The sequence below is a fragment of the Mugil cephalus genome, chromosome 6 (assembly GCF_022458985.1).
Source record: "Mugil cephalus isolate CIBA_MC_2020 chromosome 6, CIBA_Mcephalus_1.1, whole genome shotgun sequence".
NCBI classification, from domain to species: Eukaryota; Metazoa; Chordata; class Actinopteri; order Mugiliformes; family Mugilidae; genus Mugil; species Mugil cephalus.
The window spans coordinates 4,342,306-4,365,291 of NC_061775.1; the positions used below are offsets into that span (position 1 = coordinate 4,342,306).

At 41.7% G+C, this 22,986-nt stretch overlaps 1 protein-coding gene across 1 annotated transcript in view; it reads left to right on the top strand.

Annotated features, from left to right (window-relative positions):
* The window catches only part of agbl4 (AGBL carboxypeptidase 4), a 253,123-nt gene that overhangs the window by 198,699 nt on the left and 31,438 nt on the right, over positions 1-22,986 (top strand). The gene's annotated exons all lie outside the window — the stretch shown is intronic.

The following is a 22,986-nucleotide window of genomic DNA, read 5'->3' on the forward strand; positions in this document are numbered from 1 at the left end:
AGATGGTTTGTTTATTCAAAATACATACATCTAAAACTGAACAACAAAGATTTCCATTGCCATTACATTCCAAGTGGGTCTATGCAACCTTTTGTCTTTCCTGTTATAATCTGCATACGCTATGCAAGTCAAATCATACTCAACGCTCCCTTTGCTAATGAATGGCAGAATATATCAAGCCTTAACTTTTTTGTGAAAAGTATCGTTTTTAACATCAAGTTTTGGTTTGAAATGACATCTTCATTCGTAGATGTTGTCATAATGCTATGAGAACATAGCATTAAAGCTTAATGGCAGATGTTATTTTTATTATTTAACGGTAAGTTAACCGACTAACGTAGCATATCTACTCATAGTTGATCAGTAGTTTACTCAAATAAATTACGATTGGGTAATAGATTAATTAACAGTAAAACATAATTATTTGTAGTGGCCCCGGTGCAGTCATTAGCTTGATTGATCTCACAGACATTTGAGATCAACTGATTTATCATCTATTTTTCCAATTACAACAAGAAACTTGCTGCCATTTAGAGGGACCAACGAAGAAGAACATGTTCAATCAAATGTTCTGCTGCTTCCAGCGTGGTCATATCCAGCAGCAGAATTTCACAAGTTAGAGGCATTCATACATAATTTTCACTGGTGGTATTTTCACCCCAATCTGTATATTTTAAAACCACCAAATCAGGGTCAAATCTGGCTCACAGCTTGAAGTACAAATCTACTTGAAGCCTTAAACGTGTTTTTTAGACTGGAATATCATTTAACTGATGTCAAAAGAGTTTTTATTTTTAAATTAAAGGCCATGTGAGGAGAATGTGTTTCATAAAACTTTCATGACCTCTAGGCTAATGCAAATTTCTCAGCACGCAGCAATCCTGTAAACTTTTAATTTAAACGCAGAAAGTAGAGTTTGAGTTTCTCGTACAATAACGGCAATTTACTTTTTACAACGTGTTACCAGGGGAGTGTGACACCATAAAGACAGACAGATTTCCAGACAGACATGATCAGTAGTGTTATTTGTCACAGACCAGTGGAAGCTCTTAGTGCCTTTTCATGCCACATCTAACATCGTCACAGGCTCTGCATTTAGCTTCCGTCGCCGCAAACATCAGCCCCCCACGTCCTTACTTCCACTTTGACCACAGATTTGATTTTAACTTTCAGGAATGTGTGTTCGTGTGAAGGTGAGGGATTAACAGCCAGTCTGCTCTCAATGTCAGCAACAACATAACATTACAGCTAATCGGGCCGTATTTGCTCATTCAGTTCTCATGCTGCCAGCCTGCCTCTGTGCCACACAGCGTGCCGATGATTGGCAGCCCTGTATCTAACATGACCCATGTCCAAACCGTATTGCAAATATCAGCTGAGCTGCATGAGAGCAAGATAAGACAGAAATTGGGTGTTGACATATCAGATTGCTTGTAAGATGGCTTGTTTGCAGAGGCTTGAATCTAAAATGAGCCTCATCATTGAATGCTGGCTTTGGATGAGTCCACATTGGAAACTGATAGGAAGCGCTCCACCGAAGGCCATTTCCTCCTTCCTTCCTTACAAACGCACTCAGCTCCACTCACTGCCTCGCCTCTCCATTCTTCTCCCTTGTCTTGCACGCTGATGCATTTCCATATATTATTGCCTCTGTAAGCAAGTGTGTCGTGCGCCCAGGCTTTTCCAACAGCCCGCGGGGACTTCTCAATGTCATTATCGCTAAAGCCTGCCACATGTCTGTAATGTATTGCCGCCTGCCTTTATTGGCAGCGCGATGATTCAGTGGTGGCGATGATGGATTAGTGCCGGCTGGGTCGAGCTGGGCTGGGCTGGGCTGAGCTGGTCCAGACTGGGCTGGGCTCTGCAGCCTGGCTGTCTGTCGCATAAACATTGTGTCCTCCTCACACACTGCAGTACGGAGGGCGACATATTGTATTTATCTCACACACGCAGCCTAATGAATATAGTCATTTCAGTGTTTTTGCGGAGCTTCTTGGACCACTGTCTGATTCATCTTTTTGCATGCAGACATGGTGCACACAGTAGCACCACCATTACAGGTAATGCATTCTGTTTGTGACATTGTTAGTGGTACAAATGGGAAGATTCTGTGCCATTGTTGCCTTGTGGAATAGAAAGTTCAGAGTGGGTGTATATTTTACCTCCAGGATCAGACACATGCTGGAAAAAAGACATGTTGTCATGTTATATTACTGGATATGTAACATACTCCATGGAGCACAGCCACCTAGGCTGAACTACACTTAATGGCACACTGGCCATAACTAGAAGACTAAACCCAACTCTACTCAGACCATGATTTTCAGTTTCTCCAGGCTGGCTCTCTCTTGTTCACTGTCACGGTGGTCTACCTCCAGCCTCACTACAAAGAAATAATGGACATTAGTCTTGATTTCTTACTGCTTGCAGCAGCAACTGTCCACTGCTGCTGTTAATCTTTTCTGCCTCCACATACAGAAGAAATGCACCCTGGGCCTCGCTGCAGCATGTGTTTGCTTTATCAGGAAGTCACAAAAAAAATACAAACACGTCAAATTAGTACACATTCAGCAGTCTGCACTGGGTTAAAAACATGAAAAACAACATTCACTGTAGTGTTGGACCTTCTTCGTGCACAATATTTTCCTCAGTTTGTCCATCGCTGACTGATACAATACACTGACTGAATCCATTGGAACCGACTTATTTTGCTTATCCTGCAGTATTTTTCCCCTGTAGGCGCAGAAAACTTTCTCATTATTGAAAACAATTAGAAAGCAACAAAAGAGTCGAGCTTAAAGTTCTTTGAAATTGAATCTCATTTATGCCGTTGGTGTGACTGTAAGTGGAGAACTTTATTGTCTAATTTCTTGGAGATTTGTTTTTGTTTTCTCTTTAAGGCAGTTTCCCAATTATTTATACTGTATAGCGTTCATTCACTGCATGGAGGATGAATATGCAGTAAGTACAATATGCAACAAGAAGTTTGTTCATTACCTTATCTCCTCTTATATTGTGCTGCGTGCCACAGTATACAATGTGTTCTCACACATGAGGTAGCACCCATACCGTCCTCCAGCTGCATGTTCATACGTTCAGTTAACTGTATGATAAGATATGCTGGTTAAGTCTTGACAGTAGCTGTCCTCTCCGCTGCCAGCGATACTCAGAGGACCTTATCACTCTTAAGGAGCTTATTTTCCTGCTTCGAAGATAAAAACTGGAAAAGTTTGGAGTCCATCAGCTCCAGTAAGTAGATGCAAAACTGCGCACTATTACCTAAATACAAATGCTTACGCATACACATACATACAGTATGTGTGTATGCGCACATGCATACTTAACCACAGTGTCCAAATGGCCCCTATTAATGCAGATGGCTCCCCCAATTAACAGGATTCAAAGCGATGATGAATTTTTCATTCTCTGAACATTTAAGCTAATTATGGCCCAAATGAAGCAGGTTCCAGAGAATCACCATGGCGGGGACTGCCAATGGCAGCCAATGTCACTGTCATACTGCCACTCTGCAGCACCACCCTAATCACTACAGCTGCTTAATATTCATCTCCCACTGCTCTCCTCCCTGACTCACCTCACCTCTCCTCGCACATCCTCTTTTCCTTTCTCCTTTCCTCGCCACTTCACTTCCTCCGCTGTCCTCCTTACACCAGCGTCCCCCTCTCCTCATAGATGTGTTGTTTAAAATGGAAATGAACTAATTGCACTAATAGCATTTTAATGATAATTTAATGTAGTAAATAAAGCTTGTTACAAGCCAAGCAATTTTGTTGGATTTCAAGGGCAATCAATCTGTGTCCGATGCAATCTGCTCACCTCCTTGATGACGGGTGCAGGATGTCAGCAGCATGCTTGCACCCACGCAAGCTCTAACTACATTCATGTCAACATCCATAGAGCCACAAAAAGGGGAAGAATTACGTGGGAAAACTGCATCACTGTACAAATTCATCCTCCACTTCCAGGTTTCATTTGGACTTGTGTTTTTTCTATGTACGTATGTATAACACGGTACAAAATGCTAACAAGTGGTAACATTAATGAAATATTGTTTGTATGTAATAAGAATGATGAGTTATTACATAAAAAAATAAATATTTGCCAAAGTTGCGATTATAAGGCTTTATATATTCTGTGAATCAGTGGCAGAAATACATGCTCTAAAAATGATGCATGTTACAAGATAACTTCTAACTACAGAACAGACGCCCAAGGCCTTTGTGTTTTCTCCGCTGGACTCGTTCAGCACAGCTCTATCGTTTGACGTTATCTCTTTTCATCATGAGGTCTGTTTTGAAACCAGCTCTATGCCCACTGGTTGTCCATGCCATTTTCCTGTTTGTTGTTGGTCTAGATTATCATAATCAATTCTCCTCGAAAAATGAACATACCTGGGCTGTCGCAAGTCTTCTTAGCTTTGTGAGTCATTGTAATCCATTAAAGAGATTAGATTTGCCTTGTAATCAAAGATGAGGGGTTCATTTCACATTTGGATTCTTCTGCACATTTTTATCAACTGCCCCCCCCCCCCCCCCCCCCCGGACTAAACCAATTAAAATTGATGAGGAGCTCGGGCTAGAAAGAGAAAAGAATAAAGTGCCGTGAGAAAGAAAAACAATTTAATTTCTCTTTTTATGTTCTACCAGTGGTCATTTAGCTAGCCTCTTTATTTAAATGGTAATGTGAAGCCGGCTAAACAGGCGTGGCAAATCAGCCTGAGAAAAGAGGGGGACTTCAAAAAAAAAAAAAGCTGCAATGTTTTCAGGCTCTGGAAGTTTATCTGGGTCTTTCCTCCCATCGTCTGACAGAAGGAGGCAGAGTGGGGAGCCGATTGAGCGACAAGGATAAGTCTTCTCAGTGTTGGACTATAATTAATTAGGTGTGATAAATTATACCATTCCTAGCGAACCCTGGCAGCAGTGTCACATGCACACTCCAGCACACACTCGATTGCAAGTGCACTTTTATTCTCCTCATACAGACACACACACATACTGTATGTACTTAAGCGTGCTTTTAAGAATTACCATTAGGTTAACACTACCAGTGCAATATCCATCCTCCTTTTAATGGAAATAATGATATTTGTTTTAAGGAAGCAGTGCAGATACTGTTACTATGAAGGCCAAATAGATTTGACTTATTACAGCACTATTACAGCACATTATTCTTTATTTGCTCTTTCAGATGCTAAGTAGGAGAAGTCTTAATTCATATCTGACTCCTTGAATTAAAAGTTATATCGGTACACAGCCACCTACACTGATCACATTACAGCAGCCAAAGTGTGGTTTTTGGTATTTAACGGGAAAATATTATTTAATTTCCAGTGCACTCAAATAATAATTAACATGGGCTGACGGCACAACTTAAGGATGCTTTGTTAGTTGTCTCTTCTTTCCTCACTAGTGTAGCTGTGAACTCTCATTGTGAATGTGTTAGCTACCATTTTTATTTCTTCAGGTAAACACGGTCTGCACTGGAAAACCATTTGTTTGAGACGAAAGTTTTCATTCTATTTCAGTCAAGGATCTTCCTAATTCACACCCACCTCATCCTCTGACTTCACACTTTAAAAGCATCACGCCACCGTGACGGCAAAGAGGCTTTTATTTATTGTAGCTTCTCTGAGCTCGGAATTATAAAGTGAAATACTCTAAAGTATCCCTATCTACCCTACACAGAAACATTGTGTAAAAAAAAAAGAAAATAACACAACTTGATTGAACGGTCATCACTGTTGCTCTGAAGTGTCTCGACTCCTCCATCATCCTTTAACACCACCCATCACTGTGTTCCTGAGTGCTTTCTGCTTTCTGATGAGATTTGAGGCTGAAGACCGAACTGACACTTGTCTTCCCTGCTCAGTGTCAGCCTGCACGCCAAGTTTATGGCACACACACTGTGAGACACACACAGACCCGCGCACACACCCTACCAGCAGGTGCTTTTAATGGCCTGGTGTTAATGAGAGTCTTGTTTAGAGCTGTCAGATGACCCTGGGCCATGCGGACTGACACCAGCTCCATGTTCACAGCTCCAGAGGTCACCACACAGTCTATGTATGTGTGTGCATATATCGCTTTATGAGTGTTTGTACTACACAGGTATCATTTATTAAACCTAATTGCTGTTCCAGGCAGTATATTAACATAATGTCAACATACCTTTAATCTTTGGTAGTAATATCCAGTCACCAGATGTTATTAAGCCAAATCTATTGACTATTGACTTCACAGCCACAATCACAGCAAAGGGTGTTTGTTGTCATGATTTGTTCTGTACGACACTTTGTACGTATCTGAAGCCATAGAAAGCATGATGAAGAGACGTTCATGTACTTTTTTGCACTACACAAACAATTTTCCAGACTAGGTTTCAACTCCAAATGTATATAAATGTGCATAAACATAATGATTGAGCATGACAGTAATCCCAGTCAGACCTGTGTATTTGGCACTGACATAGACACATAAAATATAAGAACATATAAGACTAGTGTTGTGATCAAGCATGAAGGGTAACCGACAAAGAAACATCCTACGTTTAAAGAGGTGTTCACATTTTGAGCTCAAGCAATACTAGCAGTACCACAGCGTAGAAATGCTGCAATATGAAATGAAGTACTTCCAAAAGTTACCTCAATGAAGGCATGAAACAGCATCAAAAGTAAAAGTCATTTTAACCAGAATAAAAAGTTGCCAGTAACGACAGTTCTAAAAGAATTGTAGGAGAGCGATAAGTATAGCTCCCTCTAAAATAAAGTGAACTTAAAGTACAAGTACTTGGAAATACCGCAGTAAACTTATGGGGCTTTAAAATAGTAGTGGAAATACAGCTCTTGGGGGAAAGTCAAATCTCTATAACATTCATTATTAGTCCCTCTAATTAATTCGGCTCATTAAAATTGAAATTGGACTTTTTTTTTTTGCTTTTGGTTGTGTTTTGTTGCCTTTCCCTTCCCACTCCTGTCACACCAGAAATCATCAGCTGTTGTTGGCCCTTTATTTAACTGGTACAGTTTTATTTTAGGAAAACTCATAAGGAAATTCAAATCAAAGTCATCAGTGTGAAGAAGGATATTGAGGGATGGTGGAAGATCACACAGAGACACCTGTCGACATAATGTGTTTGATATTTAGTCTTCCCGGTGTTGTTGTGTTGTGTCAATCTTTTGCTTTATACTCACACGCTTATATTAGTGTGAATAAAGTACAGAAATGCGTAAAGATGTTATAATTGCCTTTTTAAACTATAGTAGGACTGTGGTATATGTTTTTTCAAATATGTGTTATTTTCCTTGCGTGTTGCCAGTCAGTGTTTTCCAACCTTTAGCACACTCGCTGTTAGTCCTCCTTTATGTGTTGACAGTGAGAGTGTAATGTAGCTCGCTGTGTGGATACCAATACACAGAGTGGGGAGTGCCTGCGTCGGAGCCAAGCTGTGTGCGTGCGCGCGTGCGTGTGTGTGTGAGTAAAGGAGACTCAAGCTGACAGTTTGCCAGCAGCCTTGCACCTGCACACAGCTAGGTGTTGATCTCAGATGGGGCGGCGAAGAGGGGAAGGAAAAGTGGAAGACAGGCAGAGGGAGGACGAGGGGAAGGGATCCAGCACAAGGTGCTGGGGATGGATTAGAAAAGACTAGTGAGTAACGCAGGACAGGAACTCTGAGAGGTGGCTTGGCTGTGACATGTAATTCCTGTTTATGTGTCTCTTCTCTGCACATGAGTGTGTGCACGCCACAAGTAAGGAGGGAAAATGTGCAGCTGTGTGACAGGCAGGACAGGAAAGCCAATTGGACTGATGCATTCTTTCATAGGTAACTGCCAACACCAGAGCACAACCACAGCCTCATTTGTCAGACTCAAGGAAACGGCATTACGGCGTGATGTTTCACTCTGCCTTTGGCACACACCTCCGCTTCAGGACGGGAGGAACAATCCCACTGATGCCACAGGCACCTGCTGATTTCTTTAATCAGCAAAAAAATATTCAGTGTTGAAAGAGGTGTTCAGATAAGAAGTACCACTTTAGATAAAAATGGGATGTAAGTGTCTACATGTCACCTGCCTCTCTCTCAGTTTCCTATTGGTTCAGGGATTGTGCTGCACATATGAGATGTGATCAGAAGACAACACGATGCTACAAATGCCATCGTAACTTTCTCTGTTCTGCATTCATTGGCTGTTGTTAACCTTTCACAGGAGTGTTGAGTTTGCTGCTGCCCGCGGGGCAGGGAAACTTAGACAGGTTCTCAGGAGGGATGCTCAATAGCATGTCAGGAACGTCCATGACACACTGCTGGGTAGCCTGAATTACTGATACCCATGGCATTGATAATTCAATACAGTAGCTCTCTGTTGACAGGGGATCATTTTAATCAAATGGAGAAAGTAAGAAAAAGCACCTTGCATTTGGTGTGGAGTAAAGTTTCTTGTCATTTTCCGTACATTCGGGATTTACTGTGCTGCTTGACCTAGTTGAGATCCTGGTGGTGGAAGTAAACATGAGAGAGTTAGAGACGGACAGATGGGATAGGGTTAATTGAAGCTGACATGTGTCCAGTGTTTGCGTGTCCTCAGATGACACATGGATCTCACCCATATGTTTGCGTTGCCTCGGTCTCTTACTTGTTCACCATGATAAATGAAGCTGTCACACCATAAAAGGAAGATAAGAAAATCTGTATGAGTCAACATTACTGTAAATGCTTCTGTACTGATTAGCTGTGTGTGTCTGTATATACGGTGTGTGCAGTACATGTTGTGGTGATTGTCTAATTAGTTTTTTATTTTTACTCTTGTATGAGCCGAGACATATATGAGCCAAGTATTTGACCACAGAGCTTTGCTTGTTTTTTGTCTTTCTTTGTTATTAATTACTGGAAAGTATCTTATAAAGTAAAAGCCTATGTGATGCATTACATATTAGTCATTGCAAACTTGTCTGTCAATACTGCAACATAGCCCTTAATGCTTTTACTCAATGCTTAAATGATATGTGTCACTGCTGAAAAAAACACAATCTGCGCCCCCAGAATAGCAGTGGAAGAGGCAACGAACAGGAGGCATGTCATTCAAACACAAACACATCCTTAGTCCAACTGTTGCGGCAAGTTCTCTGCCATCTGGGAATCTCCGTGCTTTGGATTTGACGGATCGTGGCGATGTCTGTGGAGTTGGACCTGCTCGCAAACTCTTTCTTGCAGCTCATTTAGTTTGCATACCTTGGCAGGTCCCCGACCAACTGAGGTGACGCCGAAACGGATCACGTGCCAGTGAAACTGACATCGCTTTAAGTGTGCACCACACTGCATAAGGGTGACAGCGGGCATAAACGCGGTCTCCCAACAACACCACCACATCCTCTGTGCAATGAAAGTAAAACTGGGCATATTTATTTATTTATTTTTGTTCTTGTTGCTCTCTCACTCTGTCATATTGTCTGTGTGGTTGTTAGCGTGTGTCCCAGCAGGCTTGCCATAGACTGGCAGAGTGTTGATCTGAGTGTCAATGGGACCGGGGTCTCCTTCCTCAGCACTCCTCTCCTCCGCCAGCTGACAGACAAGGTCAGGGATTCATCCCTCCTGTCTTTCTCAGCTCCTGACAGGCTTTCCTTAGGGAGACAAACCCCAGACAACCCTGAACTCCCTGGCACGCACCATCACCCAATTAATATTGCATCACAATTTTCCAGTCTGGTCCCCCAGGAGCCACTTCTCAGGGTGTGATTGGACCACCTCATTCCTTGCGTCTTGACCTCACTCAGCCTCCTTCCATAACAGAGAAAAATAGATTACACCATATGACTCAATCATTTTTATTGATGTACGTGTAATTAATATGTTTGCATGTCTTAAATTGGAGGTCTAAGGGCGGCCCGATCATCACATTGGCAGGCCTTGGAGTAGATAATTCATTTTTCTGCGTGCAAAGCAAAATTATTTGGTTCTTTCACTGCACTGATCTGCTTTAAAGTTTATTTTTAGCTTTGCTACCAACATGGCTCTAGGGATCACAGTAGCAATGTCAGTCGGACAGTCGGCTCACTACTATGGTTCAGACCAAAATATCCCAACAACAACCTATTATATTGTTATGACATTCTGTCCTGACATTTGTGTAGCCCCGCACATGAATATTAGTCAATCCCCCCCCATCACTACCTTCAACTGTTGAGTTATTAAATATTTGCGTTGTGGCTCAGACAATAGACGTGGTCAACATTATCCCTGCTAAACTTTCATGTTAACCTACACTAACGCTCAAAAGTTCGGACACATTTTCTCATTGAATTTAATGAGGAGGCGTGTCCAAACATTTGAATGGTAGTGTAAATCACTACTGTGTCTTTCTCACCCCAAAGAGCCCCAAGCATTCTTAGTTTTACTTTTACTTTGAAAGTTGAGGTTTAACATCATATACTATATATTTAACTCACCAAAGCCTAGTGAATTTTACACCTACCATTCATTACACAGGTTAAACCTGTCAAGATTCCTTTAAATAATTTTTTTTTTCCAACCTCAGGATTGATAGAAATTCATAGAGGACATCTCAGAAGAAATAGTCCTGTCATGTCTGGGGCAACAATAAAGGTTTTTCCAACACATTTTCTCTAAAGGACTACAGAGTTTGTGCTGTAAGTAAAATATAACGGAGTATCCATCTTTGTCTGCCATGTGATGGTCAGGACAGACCCATCAGAGGGAGATTAGTTTATGGATTTCTTCACTATCTCGCCACGTTTTATCACTCTGATTGTGGAGCTACTGTTTCGGCCTTGTAGCTCCATTCTTCAAATTCTGAACTACTTGCAGTGAGAGACATAACACCTAGTGCGACCTTAGCGGATGACTTATCCTCCCACCTTGGGGACTGAGTAATGTGCTTGTGGCTCTGAGAATAGCTGCAGTGCTGTCCATCTGGGTTGGGGTTGGGAGAGGCTCTCGTGGCGAGGCGTATTTGTCTGAATCACAGCTCCTTGCTCGCCCATTTGACTTGTCCTCTCGTGCGTATACACACACACACACACGCAGCTGATGTACAGGCACACATGATACTTCTCACTATAGCATGATGGAGGAGCTTGGGGGCCATGTGTCACACCTTGGTCACTAAAGCCCTCACCTGGCCCCTCCTCGGCGCTGATTTACACAGGCCCCTGCAGAAGTGGCACAAGCATGGACACACACACAGGTTGTTCTTGGACTTGAGAATCATCAGCCCCGTGGCTGTGATGGAGGAGAAAAGAGGGGAGAATGTCAACCTGCAGACGTGGCTTCTCCTTATATCCCATCAGATGAGGAGAATCGAAAGAGTGTAATTTTCAGCAGAGATGGTGTTTGTCTATGTGTTGGTGATTTTATTCCGAATGCTGACTTCTTCACAGTCCGTGTGTATGTCTGTGACAGTGTGTGTGTGTGTGTGTGTGCATGTGTGTGTGTGTGTGTGTGTGTTCCACAGATCGCTAATCTCTCTGAAGTCCTGTTTGTTCTCCAGGTTTGCCCCCACTACAAACATTTCCCTGATCAAAGCTGCTGAAAAGGCCTGCCACTTCAAACAAAGTGTACACACACTCACTAGCGCACACACAAACACATGCATCCATTCCAACACAGCTCCACGTGTTGTCATGGCAACCACGTTAATCCCAAACCAACCATCATGCAGTTGTTGCATCAGACGGGCCAATCAGGAGTGGGAGGAGACAGAGACAAACAGCACTCATGAGCGTGATTACTGATTATCTGATTGTTTAATTTCATATGTAGACGTTGATTGTCGTTGTAGATGGCCTGTAGGTGTGGAGGCTGCAATACAGTTAGTAGCTGTCTTCCCCCCCACTCTCCATCTTCCTCACATCTGCTCTCTTGTTTTCTTTCTTTTAGCAGTTTTACAGTCTAAATATTCTTCTGTTCTTCTGTAAGTCTTTTAATTTCCAGTGATAAGCAGCGATGTTATCCGGCACATCTAATGTCAGCTTTATCAGGGAGTTGTATTAACAGCAGGTGTTACGCTGTGTTTAAATCCTTTCAAGTTAGCTTACAGAGAGATTAGGGAGCTGGATAACTCTTAGGATTTTTTTTTTTAAAACCTTTTTCTTTTTTTAATTACACAAACAGCCGAAAAATGTCAATTCAACCCTTTGGGTAGAATCAAATCTTTTCTTTTGTTGTATCATGGTCTATTATATAAAATACACTATTGGTACCATTTAAATGTGGTTATATTTTGTTTGGGAAAGAACTTGTTTCCCACTGTACAATGAGAATGTTTTTGTTTCTTATTAATTATTTTGTATCATGTTTTGGATTATCGTTATAATGGGGTAAGCTTTATGCAGTCGTTTCCCATTTGTTTTGTTTCCCATTTACAAATCACAAATTAATAAAGCATATTTTTAGCCTTAATTTTAATTGTAAGACTGGTAATCAATGTATAATGGAGTCTGCCTGTCGACACTGTACTGTATTATAATAGCGATGTGACATTTTAAATTTCAATAAGAAATAAAAGCCAAACACTGTAAGGCTTTTCACGCATCAGTCTCAGAGTTGCATTTGTGTAGTATGAAAATGATCTACAAATGTCATCTGCAAGTGACATTTGAGAAAGTGTCCCACATTTGAGGCCAAGGCTGTTTTGTTACACATTTAACAGCATTTAAAGAAAAGTTTTCTGGTTAAGATAGTCAGGGGCCAAAGACTCTGGGACATTTTTTTTTTTTAAAGGTGCTAAGCAAGGCTTGTAGGAATAATGATTCCAATTCGAGATCATAGTCATCAGTGAGCCTGAGTCGTCACGCAACTGTCAAGATGGCAAGTCCAAAAAGACAGCATTAAAAATGTTAAGAGTCATGCAGAATCTTCCTGGCATCCCAAAATGGTCCGCTTTCAAGAGCTAGACAGCAGAGTGTCTGTCTGAAAAACGGAATGAAAAAATGTGCATTACTCAAACTGATATTCTGTGGAAAGGTTTAGAAATCACTAAAGGCCTGAACATACCCACAACCAAGTTCAAAGTCTGTGTAAACGATTGATGCACCGAAATGGACTGTGCCTCCGTTGCAGGACTTCTTGCCCAGAACTTCCTCGCAGACTTCAGAGGGAAGCTGATAGAAAGCTGATTCTCTTTGAGATGGTAAAATGGAATTAGAAAGACCTGCAGGCTGTAGTTTGTCATGTTTGCTGTATTTATTTAAATAACTCAGTTGAAACTGTGATTATTTTAAATAAAGCATGTAAATTATTTTGGATATATATTAATGTGCTTTTCACTGACTGAAATGACTGACGGAATTGTCTGTTGCTTCTGTTTTATCACAGATGCTAGTATTTCAAATATTCAGGTGTTGTTTTTCAGCGCCCAATCATTTCATAACCCGTGTCTGACAATATTATGAATAATCTGTGTGCATGGTGTTGGATTACTAACACTGAGTAAACAGCTTTTTTCCTTCACTGTCTTGGTACCAGGTATCGTAACTGTGTTAGCTGTCTGAGCAGTCTTCACAGCCAATTACTCTAACAGCAGATCATTCTTGCGGACAGCAAGCGGTATAAACCAGTGCAGCTGAATGAATGTCACTCTGTTCCTTTTTCTGTGAGAGGAGTCCAGTCAGCTAAGGAGAACAGAATGCAGCCTACGAAAGGGGACATAGGACTGTCAAGTAATAAAATGCCAGAAACTTCCTAACAGATCTCGTAAATCTGCATGTAGGTGAGGTAGGATGAAAAGCAACACAGTCCACATTCAGAGGTGGTGGGTTGGTGGTTTTGCTTAATCGGAGCTGGGCTGTGGTTCGTTAGGAATGCTGGTCTTGACAAGGAGTAGCCTTATATCTTAAAATGTCCTACGGAGGCATCAGAAATGAGTACACACACGCCATTTCCAGCTAGTCTAGCTCAGCATGAGACTGTGGACGGGGCTAATCAGCTATGCAGTGTCTGTCGTAAGCTCAAAAATATACCTATCAGCCTCTCTCAAGTTTACTTATATATTCTTGTACATTGTTGACCTAAGGTATAAAAAAACAACTTATAAATTTACTTGTAGTTATATCGTGTAACAATAAACCAGAAACAATCATGACATAGAATATCTAAAGCACTTAGCTTAAAGTAATTTAATGTGTTTCCCTTAATGATGTAATTAGACAAAATAATGCTTGATCTGTCACAACCATTCCAGTATACTAAATACTAAATGTAGTAAATTTACTAAATGTACTAAAATATTAGCCCAAGCATAGGCGTAATTCATGGGGGGGATGGGTGGGTTGCAACCCACCCAATAATCCAAACCAGCCACCACAACCTACCCAATGTGATATCACAATTGTTGATACTAAACGTTAAGTATTATAAACATGACAATGTGGTAGATTTTCTCAATTTAGCAGTAAAAAATAGCGACGTTTGTCTGCGCCCCCTCCCGCTCTGAGATTTGGTTTTGCCCACCTCAGACCTGTGAGTGCGTCCCGCCTCCAGTGTCTCCCCGTGTATGTATGAAGTATCCATGGTGATATGAAGACAGCACGAGAGAAAAAGAAAGAATGAAAATATCTTCCGAACAGGAGGTACGCTGCTGCTGGGGCTCCAGTGCCACCACTCACCAGTCAAATAATGTTAACTGAGCAAAAGTTAGTCCTACTTTCTGCTGTGCTGTGTCTTAGCTAGTTAGCTAGATTCGCTATTGAGTTAACAAGCGACTTTGTCATCAGGCAAAATGTGTTTTGCGACTTTGGACTGTAAAAATAAAATTGATTTGTTTTGATATTAACCATTTAATTAAGATGTCGCCGGCATCTGGCAATGTAATTCTTTTATTTCAATGGAACCGGGACACTTTTGAGTGTCCATCGGTGTGTCCAATAGGAGACCCATGCGCTGTCACATGATGGGCTAAAAGCCAATAGGAGAGCTTTGTGCGGTCACTTTATCAGCCAAAGATCATCTATATACATGACAATGATGATCACTACTATCAGCGGGATCAACTCTAAATCCTAATAAATAATAAGTAATTGGGTGTTCAGTAATAATGTGTGTGTGTGTGTGTGTGTGTGTGTGTGATAATTATATATATATATGATTGTCCTGTCCCAGTTTTTTACAGGGTGTCTCAGATATGTTGATCATTTTAATTCTACCTGAGCTGCTCATGCAGCCTGTATTTGTTTATGTACCTGAGCAAATAAAGTTTATGTTATATATATACATATATATATATGTATATAGTTACGCCCTTGAGCCCAAGGATAATACTCCCATTTGTTCGTACAATGGCTTTGCAGTCTTCATTAAAAGAAGCAGTAGCAACTAAAACATCTTCTGATGAATACCATCGTATGTGAAAACAACAACAGATTTTTCTTGACCATGTTTACTCACTGTTTGCCACATAGAATTCAAAATTAAGACTAAAAGTTAAGACTCCTCGTACACCTTGTGCTTTCCTTCCACATCAGGAAGCTGTGGATGTGTGTTCTAGGGAGGGAAAGCACAATATGTTGGCACATTAACACACTGTCTCTGTTATTTTGTTATTGTTTTTGCTGCGTCCCAACGGCCTGTTGATTTGAGTCAGGCACTAAGTGGATGTTAATGGCACGAACATGGCTGTGTTTTTAAAATAGCAGGCCGTCCATTAGTCTGGTATTAACAAGGTAATGGCCTGTTACTAAACTGCTGAATGACATTGTCGCTGCCGCCAAGCTGAGCTGATGCCCGCAATGCACACATGATCTCACACACACAGACACACACACACACACAGTTTTCAGAGCTGTCCTTCTTAAGACATGCTATTAATTTCCATTTGCTGTGGACAGTCTAACCCTAAACTCAACCGTAACCAGTTCACACGGTGCCCTTAGACCTAACCAGGAACTCAGAAATGACCTTTTGCCTTATTAGGGCTGTCCTTTGGTATTACAGCTGCTGGTCCTGATAAACTCAGTGTGTGTACAAAGTCCCAACAAGGCAACAAATACAAGCACAGTTCACACAGTTTTTCGATGTACAAGAGAAATGCTTTAGAGTAAAAGTGATTTCCACTAACTTTGTGTTTGCCGTAGAGATGTGCGAAGGAAGAAGAGATGAGACAAGTAAAAGTCTAAAAGAATGAAAAAGAGAAAGACTGACTGAAAGGCATTGCTGGGAGGTGTGAGGATAGTTATTAAAGCTGGGTTGCACTATGGTTGTATACCTCAGCCGGGCTGTATTGTTGTAGCTCAGAAATTATTGATAGGTGGGAAGAGACGGAGTAATAAAGAACTGCACATCAGTTGCGTTGCTGACTGCCTGCCTGTCAGATTGACTTTAGTTACAGATTCTCTCTGAAATGCAACAGTGGTCTGAATGACATTTAAGAACAAACTGTGTCTTCTTTGTCCACACAGCGCTGTAACACAGGTGGAGGCGTTCACATATTGCATTTCAGTTCGTGCACATGCAGCCTTTTTTTTTTCTGTGTTGCATTTTCCAAACCCACAGTCGTGTACAGTACACACACATGCACACACAAGTACACTGCGGTGCAGCGATAGGGCAGCACGGTAGGGGGTATATCCCTGGGAAATCATTTCTCCCTCTCCTTTCTTCCTATTTGTAACTTGTCCTTTCAAGCAAGACGGCCCTTAAAGTTCAGTGGCGCATTCTTCAAAAAAGGCTATTACTGGCTGCCTCTGATTCTGTATCATGCCGCGCACAGACCAGCCATCCCTCCTTTTTATGTTCCTCTCCTCCTGTCATCACTTTCTGAAGGCAAAAGAGGAGAAGTCAGGGTCTCAGAAAGGCCTGTGACCAATGCCTTGAAACCCTAAGCAGCCCCCGCCTCTGACTTTGCGGCAGACGTCCGTATCATATCTCTAAAAGGGCCTATTGCTTTTGATACTTGACAGAGCTCCCTCTTTGTCTCTCTCTTAGTGAATCTCTGTCTTGCCCTCTGCCAACTGTCTAGCACATTCGTTCCCAACACTTACAAGGCTTTCATAAAACTGTGTGACTGTAAGAGATAGGCTTACAGAAAACTGTGATGCTGTTGGGCTAGAAGAGTAGACAACGAATTAGGATTCCCTAGCAGGTAGTGGACATACGATATCTCAGCCTTTTCTCGTCTGCAACCACATGTTCAAGTGTAGCCACTGGCTAAGTTTACATGGACTGTATTCTGCTAATAATCAAAATAGCGCAATCAGAAACAAACCCCTGGTGTTACCACCTAAGCAGCCGCAGACTGTTCCAATCTGGTGCCACCAGAAAGAATTTTTGAAAGTGTGGTGTCAACCATGTAAATTTTAGATCTGATAGTTTCTCTCTGGGTTGAATGAATGCATTCTTTGTGTATATCTCCCCCACATGCGGTGAACACTAGGGGGCGTGTGTTTATCGAAGGGAGAGAATCACTGCGTAGCAAAACAAGTTGCTTGTTTGAAGGGACAAACAAAGCCAGAGCAAGAGTCAATGTGGACCGCCACTCTAAAATTGTAGGTCTGCCGTCACCCATGTTGGATTTATTTTTCTGCTGGATGAATTTGTTGTCAATAAAGTTGGGAAAACTTTTTATTTTTTGCAGATTTGACATTCCATGGTAGAAAGGACCCTAAGAAACATATGGAAAGGGAAAGCTAAATGAGAATAAGAAGTTTCTAAGTAAACAGTTGGAAACAGTATTTCGCTATTAAAGAAATGTTGTTCATCTTAAGATAGCAAATTTTCCTTGTGATTATTAGTTCTGAATGACACATATGTCACCCCATCTCTCTTGGAGGTGAGGCATATTCAAATCTTTTATCCAGTGAGTTATCCGCGTCACTTAAAACTCCAACATCATGCCACAAATTTTAATAGCGTGCAAAATAGCACGCCCGTAGTGTATCCACTTGATTACTCATTTGTGACTGAAACAGGACCAGAGCTCACACTGGTGGCTGTCTCCTCTTTGGTTAAACCACCACCTCTCCATTAACATAATTAGAAAGCCCTTCAGTTCAGGCTTGAATACTGATGGCTGGCTAGCACCTTGTTTAGGACAGAATGTTTCCCCTCCTTCCCCTCCCTCCGATGCTTGTCTCCCTCGTCAGTGTGTCTCACTCTGTCACTCCCATCGTCTGTGACCTCCACTGTCATCACGACTGCCCTTGAGGAGCAGAAATCTCTCCATTTCACAGGGACCAGCCATAAGGGGACTTGATTGCGGCAAATTGATCCATAATCACACAGTGCTCAGAGCTTTTTATCCTGCCGTCTCTTCATCTCCACTTAAGAGGCCCGCCGTTGGCGTATTTACATGCTGTCTTCTCAAGGGTTTCCTCTGCTCCCACCCCTCTCTCTGTCTCTCTCGCCCCTTTTCTCTTTTTCTTTATTTCTTCGTCTCTCTCTACCCTTCATCCCTTTTATGACTCTTCCAGTTCTCTTTCCTCCCCTTTCTGTCTAGATGTGATGCCAATCGGAGTGTCTCAACATGGCCATTGTAATCCTCTCCCTAGGCCCACACTGAGTCTCAGTCTTTCGCGCACACAGTCAGACGCACCTCTGATCACCGCATCTCTGCTTTTGATTGTGCTCTTCAGCTACACACGCAACGTAGATGGTTATGACGGTCAAGGCAACAGAGATGAAGTGAGGGAGGCAGCAGGTTCAGGGAGGTAAGGGGGTGAGATGAGGAGATGGCAGGATGAAAGTGTAGAGGGATGCTTCAGAGGCTGAGGTGGATACCTTATCATCCAGTATGTCTCTTGGCCATCTATTACTTTTGTTTCCTTTGCACTTGGCTTTCTCCTCTGCCCATCTGATCACTTCAAAAATGACTTTGCCATGGCAAATGGTAAAATAATTATAACATAAATAAATACATATTTCAGGTCATTCAAGGTTTGGATTGGTTTTCTGGTAAGTGAGTAACATCTGGTAGATTGATGTGAATGAGTTTTTTTTTTTTTTTTAATTCCAATATTTCAAATTTCTTCCAGTAATTTCTCAAGTCTCTGACTCAGAGCCCCTTTGGTCGTGACATCAATCAGTGACTCCTCCAATTCAATTAACATTTTACCTTCGTCACTACATGACAATTTCTCACCAGCATTGCCCGATTTTCAGGGAAATACTCGTCAAGCTGCACATCCATTCCACTGAGATGGTCCCTGAAAATTACGTAGCGGTTGTCTCCTGACAAACTGTTCTCATTCTGACAAATTGTTATCTGTGGTTGTCCAGATAAATGAACCACAACAGTCTGAGGGGGTGAAGAGTGATGCGGTTTGTGCTGAAAGTTCGTGTGATCTAAAAGTCAGCCGGTGGTAGTCGTGGAACCATCACAACCTGAGGTCTGACTGAGGCTTTACTCCAGGTGCTTTTTGTCACATATTCTCTGCTTTTTTGGCTTTTCCCAGTTTGATTCTCTCTCTGCTGACCGTTTTTAAGTGTCAGCATCTTGAGACTTTGCGCTCTAACGGATTAAAAATAGCCTCATGTCCCTGCAGCTCCTGCTACCCTGGTGAAGTAACTTGCGCAATCACTTAGGACTCAAAGTGTTTTTGTCAAGCTGCCTATAAGTGGTGCCTATATGCAACACTGCCATGTGAGAAATCAAATATTCTTTCTGTTCTTTTATTACATATTATTAACATTTCATTTGACTACAACACAGCATGGGATCCTGAAGTCCAGGGTAAGAGCCACTTAGATGAATTATGGTACAGTCGGATATAATGGTTGCGGCGAGAGCCATAGAAGAAAAGAGATCCACTAAATGTGGAAGGGCGAAGGCTGAAGGAGGAAAGTTTCTTGTGCCGTATCTGCTGGTTGTTTTTGTTCTGTCTTCACCTCTGTCTGCTCGTATATCCCTCTGTTCCTCCCACACTGTCCTCTGTCTTTTTATCATATCCGCCGTCCTGCTTTTGTTCTTCCATCTCTCTGTAAATATTCTCTCTGCTGTTTTCATTCTTCACCCATACAGAGGAAACACCATAGATCTGTCTTATGATAATTAGTACTCTTTAAGCAGGCGTTCTCTCTCACTGCGTATGTCCTTCACACTGCTCTGAGAGTTTAGCTGTGTAATGTGTGGTGTGTGAAGTGACAACGGGTGCTTTATGAGTGTGCGAGCAGGCCTTGGCGGTACCCCTGCCTCCCTCCCCACAATAAGATGAGCTGAATAAATCTGAGACACGCCGCAGGCTCCCCTGCACCTACAGACACCAACACACACACAGAAATTTAAATCTGGGACCTGGTCAATTCCTGGGGAAGAAAACAGCATCATAAAACTCTTATCACTTTAGAGCCCTGTGTACTTCAGCATATACGACCATTCCTCTCTGTCTCTCGTTTTCTCCTTTCATCCTCTCCCTCTCTGTTTGTCCTTGAGGTGGCAGAGGGGTGGTGTCGGCGGGTGGAGCGAGGGGGGGACGGTTGTGCAGAGGTGCACAGCTTTGATGCTTGTTGGGGCTCACTCAGCTGGGCAGTACACAGCCCTGCATCTCGTCCCAAGGCTCTGTATAAATTCAACGCCAGTGACAATTTACAGCTCGCGCCCATCCTCAACATGACGCACTGAGCAGAGCATCAAGCGTGTCTTGTTGCCATCTCACCAAAGTGAGGCTAATTTATTACAGTGTAAAATCCACAGAGGGTGGAGAAAGGGGAGGCGGAGATATAGGGAGGCCTTGGTGTGAGACTTCTGCTATAATGTGGTATAAAGCTGTGGTGGTGGGACATTGTCTTTTTTTATTGCATCACTGTGTGTATGGAGCCGGGTTGCAGTGTATATACTGGAGCACATTTTCTCTCCACATATCATGCTAGAGTTTTGATTCATCTGGTTTAAGATGTTAGTAACAAAACTCTAGTCATACAGTTTAGGGCTTTCTAAGTTGGACAAAGTTTGGACACCAGTGATATTAAAAAAAAGGAAGCAAACTCTACCTTCATCTTCTTGAACCAAATTTACTTTAAAAGTAGGTAAAATGTATTTAAATATATGCCATGTCTCCAAGAAGGTCTTGACAGCGCTCCCTTTGTACCCGCTGAAGAAGAATGATGAAGAAGAGCTCGGTTAATTACATCATGTCACAACTTATGAGACCGAACCCAAAGTTCCTGAGACGCTGTCACAGAAAGAGCTGACCAGCACAATCAGGACTGACCTTCAGAATCCATTAGATTTATGTTGTTTTTCACTGGCACTTTTCTTCTCGCCAGTAATTTACATATTTATCAGAGCTGATCGTAGTTTGACATCCTTTAATTTTTTATTTCCTCTCGGCGGGCTGAAAGAGAATGAGCAGTAATGTGCCGTACAGTGCAGTGCGTGACTTTGGCAGGTGAGAAATATGCTGAGGGAGCACTTTGATTTGGAAGTGTGGGCATAAATTTTGCCTCTGCCGCTTTCACTCACTCATTGTCACCCACCACCCCTCACTTGCTCACCCTCCACCCTCTTACTGTATACCCCTCCAGTCTCTGTTACGTGCAGCCTCTCACTTCATTTTTGTCTTGTATTCCTCTCTTTCTGGTTCTGGTATTTTTTTCAGTCATGTTCGGAGCTGCTATGACAGGCCCGTAGAGGACTGTGACGATGTGAAGTTTAAGTGCTTCATAATTGAAAGACCTCTCAGGTACCTTCTCCTGAGAGGCCATGTGTGTTCCCACACCAGCACGGCTGTAGTAAAGAACTTAAAAAAAAACAGTTTGGATGCTGAACATATGCAAATTAAAAATAGAGTGCTCTGTTAATGCCATAAGGAAATTTCAGGGCTACAGTGGCCACTTTGCATAAATCAAAACAAGTTTTAAAATACGAATAAAATTAAATCAGATATACAATTGCAGTTACATTAATAATAAATGTCCAAAATATAATACAATATTAATATCATAACGGAGATTGAATATAAAACCATAACTACATAAATGTGGGAATTCAATTAGAATACAAACACGCTCATTTTACAACTTTAAACTGAATTTGGTGACATAAAATACTTGATTACTTTCCGTGTGGTATAACTAGCAGATTAAAAATAATCAAAGGACAAGAAAAGAACATGCTCATTGTTTAAGCTTGACTTTTCTATCTTTCACATTTATGTTTTCTGTATGATTGTAATTATGTTTGTATGGTATGAAATGCTCAAAATTACAAAGCAGAAAATACTTGCATCCACTTTTTTTCATCGCTGTGACATGGATGCAACAATATGGATCTTAATAGTGTAGAATGTATACAGGTATTCTTGTCAATTACCTTGAGTATGTATTTTTCTCTCTTATGAAATACATACACTGGTGCTATTTGTTTCACCAACTAATCCTAACAGCCACTGGCTGATTCCAGCTTCTCAAATGTGCATCTTTAATCATTTGTAATATCTCGCTTTTATAATATTTTACAGCAGATGTGTACTAATTGGGATTTATTTAAATAAATTAGGTGGCAGATATGTAGGTTTTGTGTAGGTTTTTATGTAGGACATTCAACTCGTCATTGAGGAAATTTATTGTTGTTCTCTGTTACACTTCTCTCTAAGTGCAGTATCTGAAAACTGTCAGTAAAGACAAACAAAAAAAAGCAAAAAACAAAGCTTTTCCGGGAAAGACAGAGAAATCATTTGTGTTGCATTAGAAAGCTCCCGTTCAGTCTAATCCCTTGCCCTTCTTTGTCCCTTTACCTCTGTCTTTCATGTCGTTTTTCCGTTGTCTTTGTCTCCACAGCCCACTGGCTGCTGATCTCTACTGACACCTTGAGGTCAGGAGATGCCACTGCATCCCTGCGCTTTTGAGCCTCAACCACGACTTGACCCCAACCTTCATGTTATATGTCAGACACACCTGAGCCAAAATTTGATTTTCCTTTACATGTAGCTTAGCCGCGGTGTTTGTTTCCTCCGGGCTCCCTGTGGATGTCGGAGCCTATGGAATAGTGGGACTTAATTTTGTGCTACAATGCTTGGCTGCGCACAG